Source organism: Pan troglodytes, chromosome 3 (assembly GCF_028858775.2).
Source record: "Pan troglodytes isolate AG18354 chromosome 3, NHGRI_mPanTro3-v2.0_pri, whole genome shotgun sequence".
NCBI lineage: Eukaryota > Metazoa > Chordata > Mammalia > Primates > Hominidae > Pan > Pan troglodytes.
This window is the reverse complement of record NC_072401.2, coordinates 46750784-46764670: the sequence shown is the minus strand read 5'-3', so window position 1 is coordinate 46764670 and position 13887 is coordinate 46750784. Positions and strand designations below refer to the sequence as shown.

At 43.2% G+C, this 13887-nt stretch overlaps 1 pseudogene; it reads right to left on the bottom strand.

Annotated features, from left to right (window-relative positions):
- Positions 1 to 1780: 1780 nt before the first annotated feature.
- Positions 1781 to 4210, bottom strand: LOC100612640 (UPF0711 protein C18orf21-like; annotated as a pseudogene).
- Between the last annotated feature and the right edge of the window lie 9677 nt (positions 4211 to 13887).

The following is a 13887-nucleotide window of genomic DNA, read 5'->3' as shown; positions in this document are numbered from 1 at the left end:
ATGATCTCCTTTGATTCCAGGTCTCACATCCAGGTCATGCTGATGCAAGAGGTGGGTTCCCATGGTCTTGGGAAGCTCCACCCTTGTGGCTTTGCAGGGTACAGCCTCCCTTCTGGCTGCTTTCACAGGCTGGCATTGAGTGTCTGCAGCTTTTCCAGGTGCACTGTGCAAGCTGTTGGTGGATCTACCATTCTGGGGTCTGGAGGATGGTGGCCTTCTTCTAACAGCTCCACTAGGCAGTGCCTCAGGAGGGACTCCGCATGGGGGCTCTGACCCCACATTTCCTTTCTGCACTGCCCTAGCAGAGGTTCTCCATGAGGGCCCCATCCTTGCAGCAAACTTTTGACTGCACATCCTGGCATTTCCATACGTCTTCTGAAATCTAGGCGGAGTTTCCCAAACCTCAATTCATGACTTCTGTGCACCTGCAGGCTCAACACCAAGTGGAAGCTGCCAAGAAATGGGGCTTCTGTCCTCTGAAGCCACAGCCTGAGCTCTACGTTGGCTCCTTTCAGCCACAGCTAAAATGGCTGGGACACAGGGCACCAAGTCCATAGGCTGCACACAGCACAGGGACCCTGGGCCTGGCCCACGAAACCATTCTTTTTCCTCCTGGCCTCCAGGCCTGTGATGGGAGGGGCTGCGTGAAGGTCTCTGACATGGCCTGGAGACATTTTCCCCAAGGTCTTGGGGATTAACATTAGGCTCCCTACTACTTATGCAATTTTCTCCCAGTTTGAATTTCTCCCCAGAAAAAGGGTTTTTCTTTTCTATTGCATGTTCAGCCTGCAAATTTTCCCAACTTTTATGCTCTGCTTCCCTTATAAAACTGAACGCCTTTAACAGTATCCAAGTCACCTCTTGAATGCTTTGCTGCTTAGAAATGTCTTCCACCAGATACCCTAAATCATCTTTCTCAAGTTCAAAGTTCCACACATCTCTAGGGCAGGGGCAAAATGCTGCCAGTCTCTTTGCTAAAACATAACAGGAATCACCTTTGCTCCAATTCCCAACAAGTTCCTCATCTCCATCTGAGACCACCTCAGCCTCGACCTTACTGTCCATATTACTATGAGCATTTTGGGCAAAGCCATTCAATAAGTTTCTAGGAAGTTCCAAACTCCCACATTTTCCTGTCTTCTTCTGAGCCCTCCAAACTGTTCCAACATCCACCTGTTACCCAGTTCCAAAGTTGCTTCCACATTTTCAGGTATCTTTTCAGCGATGTCCCACTCACTTTACTAGTACCAATTTACTGTATTAGTTTGTTTTCATGCTGCAGATTAAGACATACCCGAAACTGGGAACAAAAAGAGGTTTAATTGGACTTACAGTTCCACATGGCTGGGGAGGCCTCAGAATCATGGTAGCAGGTGAAAGTTACTTCTTACATGGCAGTGGCAAGAGAAAAATGAGGAAGAAGCTAAAGCGGGGCTGGGCGCAGTGGCTCACACTTGTAATCCCAGCACTTTGGGAGGCCGAGGTGGGCAGATCATGAGGGCAGGAGTTTGGGAACAGCCTGGCCAACACAGTGAAACCCCGTCTCTACTAAAAATACAAAAATTAGCTGGGCGTGGTGGTGGGCGCCTGTAATCCCAGCTACTCAGGAGGCTGAGGCAGGAGAATCACTTGAACCCAGAAGGCAGAGGTTGCAGTGAGCTGAGATTGTGCCACTGCACTCCAGCCTGGGTGACAGAGCTAGACTCCATCTCAGAAAAAAAAAAAAAAAAAGAAGCTAAAGCGGAACCTCTGATAAACCCATCAGATATTGTGAGACTTATTCACTATCACAAGGATAGCATAGCATGGGAAAGACTGGCCCCCATGATTCAATTACCTCCCCCTGGGTCCCTCCCACAACACCTGGGAATTCTGGGAGATACAATTCAAGTTGAGATTTGGTGAGGAGGCACAGCAAAACCATATCACGCCTCATTATACCCCCTCCCTCACTAACCACCATTAGACTTTTTTCCCTAAGGATTAAACAGAAACCAGCCCTTTGGAAAGACTCATTTCACCCTTCATTTAACCAACACTCTGACACTGCCCCTCCCTTTTGCAGCTTCCACAAAACAACCAACCAGCATTCCTTCATGATAAGAGATCACCAACCATGGGCTGGTTCTTTTTTGTTGTTGTTTTTCACTCAGATCAAGTTTCCATGTATTCAAAAAATAAATAAGTTTAAAAAGTTGTTTCACTAACTTCAGTTTCAGAACTGACTGACATCAGGCATTTCTTATTGTCAAAGTCCACCCTTCAGAGAAGATAAGAAATTTCTGAAGTCTATCTTTGGATTCTTTTGGGATTCATTCTGACTAAGGAATATTTTTTTACAAGAAAAACCTGGAATTATGTAGAAAAACATTTCCCCAAACTGGGAGGGAGCCAAGAGGGAGCCAACATTTCATTGAGGGAAATGTTTCTTTGTTTTGCTCACATTCTTTGGGGAGCAAGAAAATACTGACTCTCCAGATGTAGGTGTTCTGGAAATCAATACTGGGCTTTTGCCTTTGGAACCAGACATCTCATGATTTGGGTTTGCAGTCCTTCTCTTTGGTGTCTTCAGGCTGAGTTTACTTGAGGAGTAGTAGGATTGCTCTTCAATGCTGATAGAAAGCTTCTACTCTTACCATGATGTTTCACTGTTCTGCGGCATGTTTTACAAGTAATCAACAATACACTTTTGTCGTCTTTGAATTTTTTCACAATTTTTGCTTCTTTAAAACTGAGTGTATAATTTCATGCTTCTCGATTAATCAGTTTCTGTATTTTGGGTGTCAATGTGGCTTTGGGTTTGAGACACACTCAAGAGTTATCCAGAATCAGCAACTGCAAACAGTGTGGACACGTTTCTTCAAAAGTACTCTTATCATAGGAGATAGCAGGCTTGGCCCTGGCAGCTGTTGTGCAGTCCCTGCTCTGAAGCTTCAAGGTGGTGCTTCTGTATCATGGCTGTCACTGCCACTTCCTTGTCACAGGGACCTGGTGAGAAAACATGGCACCAGAAGTTGGCTTCCACCATGGGATGGTTCTTGCCAGCCTAAGGAGGATGTGCAGTGAGGGTTTTCATGTCCTCGGCTTCATATTTTGTTTTTTTGTTTGTTTGTTTTTTTGTTGTTGTTGTTTCGAGACAGTCTCACTCACTCTGTTTCCTGGGCTAGAGTGTAGTGGCATGATCACAGCAGTCTCCCCAGCTAATTTTTGTATTTTTTGTAGAAATGGGGTTTTGCCATGTTGCCCGGGCTGGTCTTAAATTCCTAGGCTTAAGTGATCTGCCCATCTTGGCCTCCCAAAGTGCTGGGACTACAGGTTTGAGCCAATATGCCTGGCCTGTTTCACCTTTTGACATCAGAGGCCCAAAAACTTAACCCTGGGATCATGCGAAGGCCACCATTTTTGAACATGGGTCTCATGGAGAGGTGTAAGGTAAATGAATGTGCTTTGGTCAAGAATAGGCCGAGGCAGACATGCAGGCCAGCATGACTCAGCAAGTTTGGAGTGCAGGTGCACAACTCCACTTGTTGTATAACGCGTGTGTGTAAGCTCATACTTGGCTTAAAGCCACTATGCTTTTAAAAGCTATAACTGCCCTGCAGACACTGTACATGGGACACACACTCAGAGGGAGAGAGTGAAGCTCCTGACCCTGTAGGGAGAGCCAACTATCTTGCAGATGGATGAGGGGAGCCAGAAACCAGCAAGTGTGTCAGGGAATGCAGCTGTAAGTGTGGGAGTGACAAAAGCTGCAGAGCTGGCTGCCGAGAAGGGGTGCAGCTAGAGCAGACAGCTGAGACAAAGGAACAGTGTACGAGAGCTGCTGAATAAAACCATATTTCACCTGCCTATGGCCCCCTGAGTGTTCTTTCAGCTATTTACCACCCATCCACCCACTCCCCTTGGACCTCAGCATAGGCTGGAACCTGACACTTGGTGTGACAAGAGGCATGAAGGTCAATTGCACATGCGTTTCTCATTTTATAAATATTCATGACTCCTCCTATAGCTTATTGAATATGTATATTTGGCCACCCACTTCAGTATAAATTCCTGTCTTATTCTTCTCACCCTTGAAGTGCTTGTCTCTGGCTTCCGATGGGAGATTATGCTTCCCAGCCTGTCAAAATGGCCACTTGCAGGCTGCAACCCTTTATGAAAAATAAAGCTCTCCTTTCCATACTTATGAACCTCATCATTCTTCAGTTGCCACTTTTTTGAAACAAAGGTGATTTTAAGATCACATACAATTTATTTGAAAATAATACTAATATCTATTATAATTTGGTCTATTATATATAATTATATATAATTTGGTCTGTTATAATTTGGTCTTTAACCAAATTATAATAGATATAGTAGCTTTCTGAGCTACTATATAATAGCTTTCTAAGAACATTTATATATGTTCATTAATACATACATACATTTTATGTCATATATAATAGCTCTCTAAGAACATTTATATAATATAATAGCTTTCTAAAAACATTTAAACAACAGAGGACTTGATCTTAAACCAATCAAGATGAAATAAGAAAATAAGAATAACTTTGTGTTCCATTTCCTCATCTGTTAAATGAAAAGAAAAAGAAAAAGAAAAAAAAACAATAATTTGGTCAAATAGCCTGTCACGAAACCATGAAGAAATTTGTGTGTCCATATCTCTGACAGATCTTGCACTTTAACCATTGTAAGTAAAATGGCATTTGTTTGGGCAATATAAGTAAAAAACAACAACAACAACAAAAAAAACCGAAACAAAACAAAAAACTCCCATTTCAGAAAACTTCTTTACAAAGAGGAGAAAGAAAACAGTGTTATGATTAAATAAGCATTAAATCAGAATGTGATGTGCAGCTCAGACAATCTGCTGAAGAGATTGCAAAGACAGAAAGAAATCCACCGACATATAGCTAGCTGGACATAACCCATCACATTAGGCAGGTGATTTGTGAATTTGAGTCAGGTGATAGCCAAATTTAGCCCACCTCCTCCCAGGAGACTGGGAAGATAGGGTATTATCTTCCTTGATGGTTACATTTCAAAGAAATGACTCCCAGGTCCTTGAGAAAACATTTTTGAATCATGAGCCTGGAAAGAGGCTTATTTAGCTATTTAAAAGACTTACATACATTTGAAAAGGGCTGAGAAAGAAATTCTTAGAAAAAAGAGGGGGCGAAGTAGAGAGGTGGGTCTCTTTCCTTATTTTCAACAGGAAGAATTAAGTTTCTTATTCACCCTTACACACACTCTGGGGTTAGTTAATAAACTGAATTCATGTTAGATAATGAGGGATAAAAGGTAATTCAGCAAATATCAAGGATACAGTTTTCCTTTTTGGCAAGGCAGCAGAAACATACTTACTTTCCTAATTGCCGAGGCCAGGGTTTTTCAACCTTGGCACTGTAAAGGAGGAAAAATATCTTTCCTTTCCCTCATTTTAGGTTCATTGGCTGGGGGTCCCCATAACAAAAGACAGATTAACTAGAGAAAAGCATCCAAATTTATTTAATATAAGTTTTACATGACAGAGGAGCCTTCACAAGGAAATGAAGACCCAAAGAAATGGAGTAAACCTGAGCATTGTTTTTGCTAGGTTTGATGAAGAGTGGACAGTCTTGGAGAAATATAATAGGGCAAAGAGTATGATCTAATGGTAGTAAACTAGGGGAAACAGCAAGTCTTCCTTATTAATTCTTCTCTGTGTCTCTGTGTCTTTGAAAATAAGGATGTTTCATTTCCCTTGGTGTATGGAGGACACCTCTCATATGAGGTCTTATGATCTGCTTCAGGGGAAGTTCAGAAAATCCTTTCCAGGTTTTTTCCTTTTCCTTCTCCTTTCCTTCCCATTTTCCTCTCCTCTCCTTCCCATTTTCCTCTCCTCTCCTCTCCTCCCTTGCCCTCCACTCCCCTCTCCTCTCTTCTCTTCTCCTTTCTTCCTTCTTCTTACAGGGTCTTGCTATATTGCCCAGGCTGAATTCAAATTCCTGGGCTCAAGTGATTCACCCACCTCAGCCTCCCAAAGTGCAAAGATTACAGTCATGAGTCACCATGCCTGGCCTGTTTTTTGCTATAGGGGTGTCAGCTGTGAACCTTGTGACAAGTGAGGAGAAGATACTACTTTTTCTCCCCTACATCATTCTAATTTCAGTGATTGGCTTTGCTGTGCCAGGCAACTCCGGTTCAGTTCTGTAACACCCCCAGATGATGTCTGATTACCCTGGCCTGCCTTCAGCAAGAATCCTGTTAGGCTGGTTTAGCCAGAACCCGCCTTACCCTGCATGTTTCCTTTTAATAATTTTCCATCCACTGACCCATTTCCTGCTTCTTGGCTCTAAATTCCCACTTGCCCACAGTATATTTGGAGTTGAGCCCAATCTTTCTCCCCTACTGAAAAATCCCATCACGGTGGTCCCTATACGTATCTGAATGGTCCTGAATAAAGTCTGCCTTATGAAGGGGTTAAGAACCTGCCACCCCACAATATGTTCCGGCATATTGAGTATTTTGAGTTAGAGGCACTCAAAAAACGGCAGATGCGAGAAGATAACTCTGACCTTCCTTCTGTTTCCTAAAAGCAGGAGATGAAATTCCTACATGAGGGATATTCTGCCTATTCCAGAAGGAAAGTATCATTCTTATCATCAAGGATGGGAAGTTGAGGCTGAGGGGAATCTGAACAAACCATAGACTAATCCTTATCTTCCTAGCCACTGCACTACCCAATACCCTTTGCTGCATCACATTTTCACAATTTACTACTCTTTAATTCTTTATATAAGTGTTCATCTCTAGCAGCGTCTTTGGGTCTTCATTTCCTTACGAAGTCCCCTGTGCCATGTGAAATCGTACTAAATTTTCTGTATGCTTTTTTCCTGTTGATCCCTCTTATGTCAATTTAGTTCTCAGCTTGGGGGGTGAAAAAAACAAATCCTGAGGGCATTTTGCCTCTCTTTATGTATGGGAGGAAAAATAATGCCCTCCTCCAACCTTCATGAGCTTTATAACAAAAGACAGATTAACAAGAGAGGAACAAATGGAAGTTTAATAACATGTGTACCCCCTGTAACATGGGAGATAACCCAGAGAAATGAGTAAATCTCTAGAGTAGATCTCAAAGAAAGATTTTAAAACCTCAGGCTTGAATAGCATTATTCTCTGAAACAAAGAAATAAGGATGGAGAGAATGGCCAGCTAAGATAAGATGGCCAGAAAAAGCATCTTAAACAAAGGCACATTTGTTGTACAGATTTAAGTTGATGCCTTCCTTCTTTATTGATTAAGCATCTCTAAAGATTTAGTCTTCCTTCTCCTCCTGGTGCAGAGAGGGAGACACACTTAAAAATGGAGACTGCCTTTATAGCTGCAAATTTCTCTTACACAAAAGGGTAACTTTCCAGAACTTCTCCTGTGTCTGCAGTTTCTCAAAATAGCCAGCTCAAAATAAACCTTATGCCAAAGAGGCCTATTTTGGGGTGGCATATTCTGGACTCTGGCAGTCATATTTTGGAGTGGTATGTCCTGAGCCCTGTCACTTACTGTGTTTAATAAGGATCATCAAATAATTTTTTCTCTAGCAGAACTTAGTGTGCCACTGGCACGCAGCACTCACAGGTTCCCCATGTTACTGGAAAGGGGTCCCAGTCTAGACCCTAAGAGAGGGTTCTTGGACCTCATGCAAGAAAGAATTCAGGACAAGTCCATATGGTAAAGTGAAAGCAAGTTTTTTAAGAAAGTGAAAGAATAAAAGAATGGCTACTCCATAGGCAGAGCAGTGGCATGGGCTGCTCAACTGAGTATACTTACAGGTATTTCTTGATTTTATGCTAAACAGGGGTGGATTATTCATGAGTTTTCTGGGAAAGAGGTGGGCAATTCCTGGAACTGAGGGTTCCTCACCTTTTTAGGCCATATGGGGTAACTTCTTGATGTTGCCATGGCATTTGTAAACTGTCATGGCACTGGTGGGAGTGTCTTTTAGTGTGGTAATACACTGTAATTCGCATAAAATGAGCAGTAAGGATGACTAGAGGTAACTTTCGTCATCATCTTGGTTTTGGTGGATTTTAGCTCGCTTCTTTACCACAACCTGTTTTATCAGCAAGGTCTCTGTGACCTGTATCTTCTGCCAACCTCCTATCTCATACTGTGATTAAGTATGCTTGACCTACTGGAATGCAGCATAGTATGTCTCAGCCTTATTTTATCCAGCACCTATTCAAGATAAAGTCACTCTGGTTCGAATGCCTCTGACACCCATGCCGTCCTTTTTTCCGAATGGGTCAGTGAGGTGGAGGTGGAAGCACACGCCTTTAACATCCTCTCCTAATCTCCCTCAGCACTATGTTCCTACCTCTCCTCTTCAATTCCTCTTCTTAATACTTTTGATACAGTTATTTATGAGGATGCCTTATCTCTGCTGCTAAGCTGCATGTTTCATTAGGACTGTATCCTATTAGATTCACCCTTGTATCCTCTGTAGCACACAGCAAACCCTCAATAGAAAGTATGGGTGTCATGAAACAACTTCAAACAGGAACCAAACTGTAATCTACCTGGTCTTAAATTGATGCCTTTCTGGTTTCCACAGTAAAATGAGAGAAAGGTTTTCTGCAGTGTTCAGATTCTGGAAGCTAGGCCCATTTCTTCCCCCTTAGATCTCTGGACTTCATCTTTCCCTTCTCTGTATCATTTCTTGCTCATATTTATGGAAACACACCGTGGCCAAACAGCTCTATTTTTCCTCCCTGTGCTGGCCTACAACTGTTTCTCCAGTTCCCATTGTCCTTAAAGGGTACCAGAATATCTCAGCCCAAAATATGCCTTTTTGGCTTATGAATTATTTTGAGCTAAAGGCAATTAAGAGCCAGCAGATACAGGAAAAGCTCTTTATCTCCTGAGGACTGCCTGAAAACAAAGTGTGTTAGTCTGTTTTCGCACTGCTGTAAAGAACTACCTGAGACTGGGCAATTTATAAAGAACAGAGGTTTAATTGACTCAGTTCCACATGGCTGGGGAGGACTAAGGAGTCTTCCAATCATGGCGGAAGGCAAAGGGGAAGCAAGGCACATCTTAAATGACAGCAGGAGAGTGGGGTGGAAGTGCCCCACACTTTTTAAACCATCAGATCTCATGAGAACTCACTCACTATCATGAGAAGAGCAAGGGGGAAAATCTGCCACCAAGATCCAATCACCTCCCACCAGGCTCCTCCTCCAATTTGACATGATATTTGGGTGGGAACACAAATCCAAACCATATCATTCTGCCCCTGTCCCCTTCCAAATCTCATGTCCTTTTCACATTGCAAAATACAATGATCTGTTCTCAACAGTCCCCCATTCTTTACTCATTTCAGCATTAACTCAAAAGTCCACGGTCCAAAGTCTTACCTGAGACAAGGTAAGTCCCTTCCATCTATGAGCCTGTAAAATTAAACAGTTACTTCCAAGACACATTGGGGTACAGGGATTGGGTAAATGCTCCCATTCCAAATGGGAGAAATTAGCCAAAACAAACGGGCTACAGGCCCCATGCAAGTCCGAAACCCAGCAGGGAAGTCATTAGATCTTACAGCTCCAAAATAATCTCCTTTGATGCCATGTCTCACATCCAGGTCATACTGATGCAAGAGGTGGGCTCCCAATGCCTTGGGCAGCCCCGCCCCTGTGGCTCTGCATGGTATAGCCCACATGGCTGCTTTCACGGCTGAAGTTTAGTGCCTGTGGTTTTTCCAGGCACACAGTGCAAACTGTCAGTAGATCTACCATTCTGGAGTCTGAAGGACAGTAGCCCTCTTCTCACAGCTCCAGTAGGCAGTGCCCTAGTGGGGACTCTGTGTGGGGGCTCCAACACCACATTTTCCCTCTGCACTGCCCTAGAAGAGGTTCTCCATGAGGGCACCCCCCCACCTGCAGTAGACGTCTGCCCTGGACATCCAGGCATTTCCATACATCCTCTGAAATCTACGTGGAGATTCCCAAACCTCAATTCCCAAACCTGTGCACCCATAGGCCAATACCACATGGAAGCTGCCAAGGCTTGGGGCTTGCACCCTCTGAAGCCATGGCCAGAGCTGTACTTTGGCCCCTTTTAGCCACAGTTGGAGCTGGAGCAGCTGGGATGCAGGATGCCATGTCCTAAGGCTGCACAGAGGAGCAGGGCCCTGGGCCTGGCCCACTAAACCATTTTTTCCTACTAGGCATCCAGGTCTGTGATGGGAGGGGCTGCCATGGAGGTCCCTGAAATGCCCTGGAGACATTTTCTCCACTGTCCTGGCTATTAAAATTTGGCTCCTCTTTACTTATCAAAATTTCTAGAACAGACTGGAATTTCTCCCCAGAAAATGGCTGGCTACCACATGGCTGGGCTGCAGATTTTCCAAACTTTCACGCTCTGCTTCCAGTTTCAGACAATCTCTTTGTTTGTGCATATGAACATACACTTTTACAAACAGTCAGGTCATATCTTGAATGCTTTGCTGCTTAAAAATTTCTCCTGCCAGATACCCTAAATCATCTTTCTTAAGTTCAAAATTCCATAAATCTCTAAGGCAGGGGCAAAATGCTACCAGACTTTTTGCTGAAGCATAGCAAGAGTGACCTTTACTTCAGTTTTCAATAAGTTCCTCTTCTCTATTTGAGACCACCTCAGCCTGGACTACATTGTCCATAGTCACCATCAGCATTTCTGTCAAAAGCCATTCAACAAGTCTCTAGGAAGCTCCAAACTTTCCCATATCTTCCTGTCTTCTTCTGAGCCCTCCAAACTGTGCCAACCTCTGCCCATTACCCAGTTCTGGCATTGTTTCTACATTTTCAGGTATCTTTATAGCAGTGCATTACTCCTGGTACCAATTTTCTGTGTTAGTCTGTTCTCACACTGCTATAAAGAACTACCTGAGGCTGGATAATTTATAAAGAAAAGAGGTTTAATTGACTCACAGTTCCACAGGCTTAACAGGAAGCATGACTGGGAGGCCTCAAGAAATGTACCATCATGTTGGAAAGGGAAGCAAGCACCTTCTTCACATGGTGGCAGGGGAAGGAGGGGAGGCGCCACATCACTTTTAAACAATCAGGTCTCCTGAGAACTCACTCACTATCACAGGACCAGCAAGGGGGAAATGTGCCCCCATGATCCAATCACCTCCCACCAGGCCCCTCCTCCAATTCAACATGAGATTTGGGAGGGGACAAAAATCCAAACCATACCACAAAGTAATTTTTTTGTAAAAAAGTTTATATTTTTGAAGGACACTTCCATTTGTAAAGATGTCTCCGTACCAAGGACACAGCTACTCCAGGGAGACAAGTCTTATCCCCTCCACCCCACCCCCACCGCCAGAGAGTATTATCTGCATAACAGGACAAGTCTTCTTTACCTTACATTTCTCCCCTCACCTACCCATAACTTGCTTCCTCTGCTCAGAAGCCCAAAGACCCTTTTATTTGTGTAGCTTAGGCTGTGTCAAAGCATCAAGCATCTGGCTACCTCCTTGAGTCACATTTTCTCTCATTTGTACATATATAAATTAAAGTGTTTTTTCTTTCTTGTTCATCTGCCTTTATCAGTTTGATTTGTGGGCCTCAGCCATTGAAGCTAGGAGGATAGAAGGAAAAAGATTTTTTTTCTCTATATCCCCCAAACACTAACCAATTTCCTGTTCCTATAAAGAATTTAAGGAAGACTGGCATTGGAAAGTCCCTGATAGTGATGAGGAAGACCAAGCCATGCCTACCTCTTTTATCAGAGAGTGTCCTGTTTGGAAAACAGAGCCCATCTCAGATAATTTTGTTGAGGGAATTTGATATAGGGAACCAAATACAAAAGTCTTGAGAGAATTGAAAAGTCAAACAAAGGACAAGGAGGCAAGCCAGATATTAGCAACAGCAAGAGGCTACTACTACCCATAGGACTAGAAAGAACAAGAGAAAAGGTGGTATTGGGAAGCCAGGAGCCAGAACCACCACCATTGGTGGGAGTTAACCACTTTGGAGCCTGCCCAAGGAGCTGAGGCTGCAGAGGGACTGCCTCAAAAAAGCTGGGACCTTAGAGGAGACGCAGTTGGAGATGCTGCCAGATCTCCTGCCAGTGCCTCTCACTGGCCTATTGAGAAGGAAAAACTTTTCCTTTACTATCTTACGTTCAGTAGCTCAGGGCCTGTCAATTTAACAGACAAAAGACAGAGTCACAGGAGAAAAGACAGTTTGTGTGTGCAATGCACACATGAGTGCTCAGTGAGGAGTCACTGGGTGTGGTGTGGTGGTTAGAATTTGGGGCTTACATTCCTAACTTCATAGGTGAAAGGGAGAAAGGAGAAAAGTCTCCTCATGAAAGAACAAATAGATTTCTTTAGGAAAGACAAATAGGTTTTTAGGGGAAAGAAAACAGGAGAAAAGAAAGTTTGTAATAATGTTTGTTTGTAAGTAGTCTTTCCGTCTTCTTTCTGGCCATGAAACCACACTGAAGAGGGGATTTATGGTAGGTTAACTCTTGGTCTCTCTCATGGGAGAAAATCTGCTTCAAAGAGGAAATTTATGGCACCCTCATTTAGAAGTTTCTGCTTTTTGTCAGAGAAACGAAGCTCTGAGAGGGCTCCTTTCTGTATCTGTTGAATCTCAAATGTCTTCAGCTTAAAATAATCTTTATATTTTCAACCTAAATGACAGAGAGAGGCTCTCTAAAAGAAAAGATGTTTATTTGGGAATGGAACATTGCAATAGGAAGGCACATACCGTAGTAAACTATGTGCATATTTAGGGAGGTGAAGGAACACAAAGGTTTTCAAAGGAAAAAATGAGGATTATGTAATTGTTTTGAAATAATTATCCTTGGCTATGAAGATCAATAATAATGGTGGCACCAGTCCAAGGTTGGACTGGCAGTTGCTGGGCAGAAGTCCTTGCAGAAGTATTTTATGTACAAAGTTGTGTTTTGTTGTAGAGTCTTTTTCATGATCAGGCATACAAGCATGAAACCCTCTCTTCATGGCCTTCCCTGGCTCTATTGTCAGGGTTTTCTTAACATCAGTGACTCCATTTTGACTCTGACATCTTTCACAATACCAGCTCTGGAGCTCCAAGTGGGTTCCCACAGAATAAACCTAACTGAGCACCAGATCAACAAGGAAGACTAGGAAATGGAAATGTCCAGGCTCTGGCCCCTACAATTCCGAGAAGAAAAGAGCAGGGGATGGTTCTGAGAACAAATAAACAGCCATCCCATTTCTTTTTCTGTGGTCACCAGTGATGTAGCTCCACAGTTGCCCCTTTTGGAGTACTCCACCATGCAGGAAACACTGCCTACCCCCAGACAGCAAGCCCAGCAGTTCACTTCCGGGTTTCCTTGAATTGCCACTTTGATGGTACTGCCTGAAAAGCAAGAAGAGCTTTTAATCTGAGAGAACTCCACCGCCCTCCATAGTCGCATACATGTAACTACTAACTTACATTGGTTTGTAAGTAACACCAAACTGAGGTGCTTAAATAAAACACCCCAATAACACTCTGAAGCTTCTTAATTCACAGTATAGATGTGGCGAGTGTTCCCAGGGATAAGGAGTGGAACTCATTTCCTTCCAAGCCACTTGAATTACCTGTGGAACAATTTATCTGCAATTCTAGCAGAGACCAGCCAGGACGTCTGTTACCAAGGGTGGGATTCAAGCTTCTCATTCAACAGATCATTGACATTCACTAAGGAAAAGCGAAATATTGAGTGGGTTTCTCTGATCTTAGTCTGCTTAGTGGTCTGTATCAGACACAGGAACTCAATTGATCATTATTTATGGATGAAACCACTCGCCATTATGAATCAGTAACATGCCAATTACGCATTTGGAATAAATAATGGGAAAGACTTTTTCTCATTGCTGAATTGATA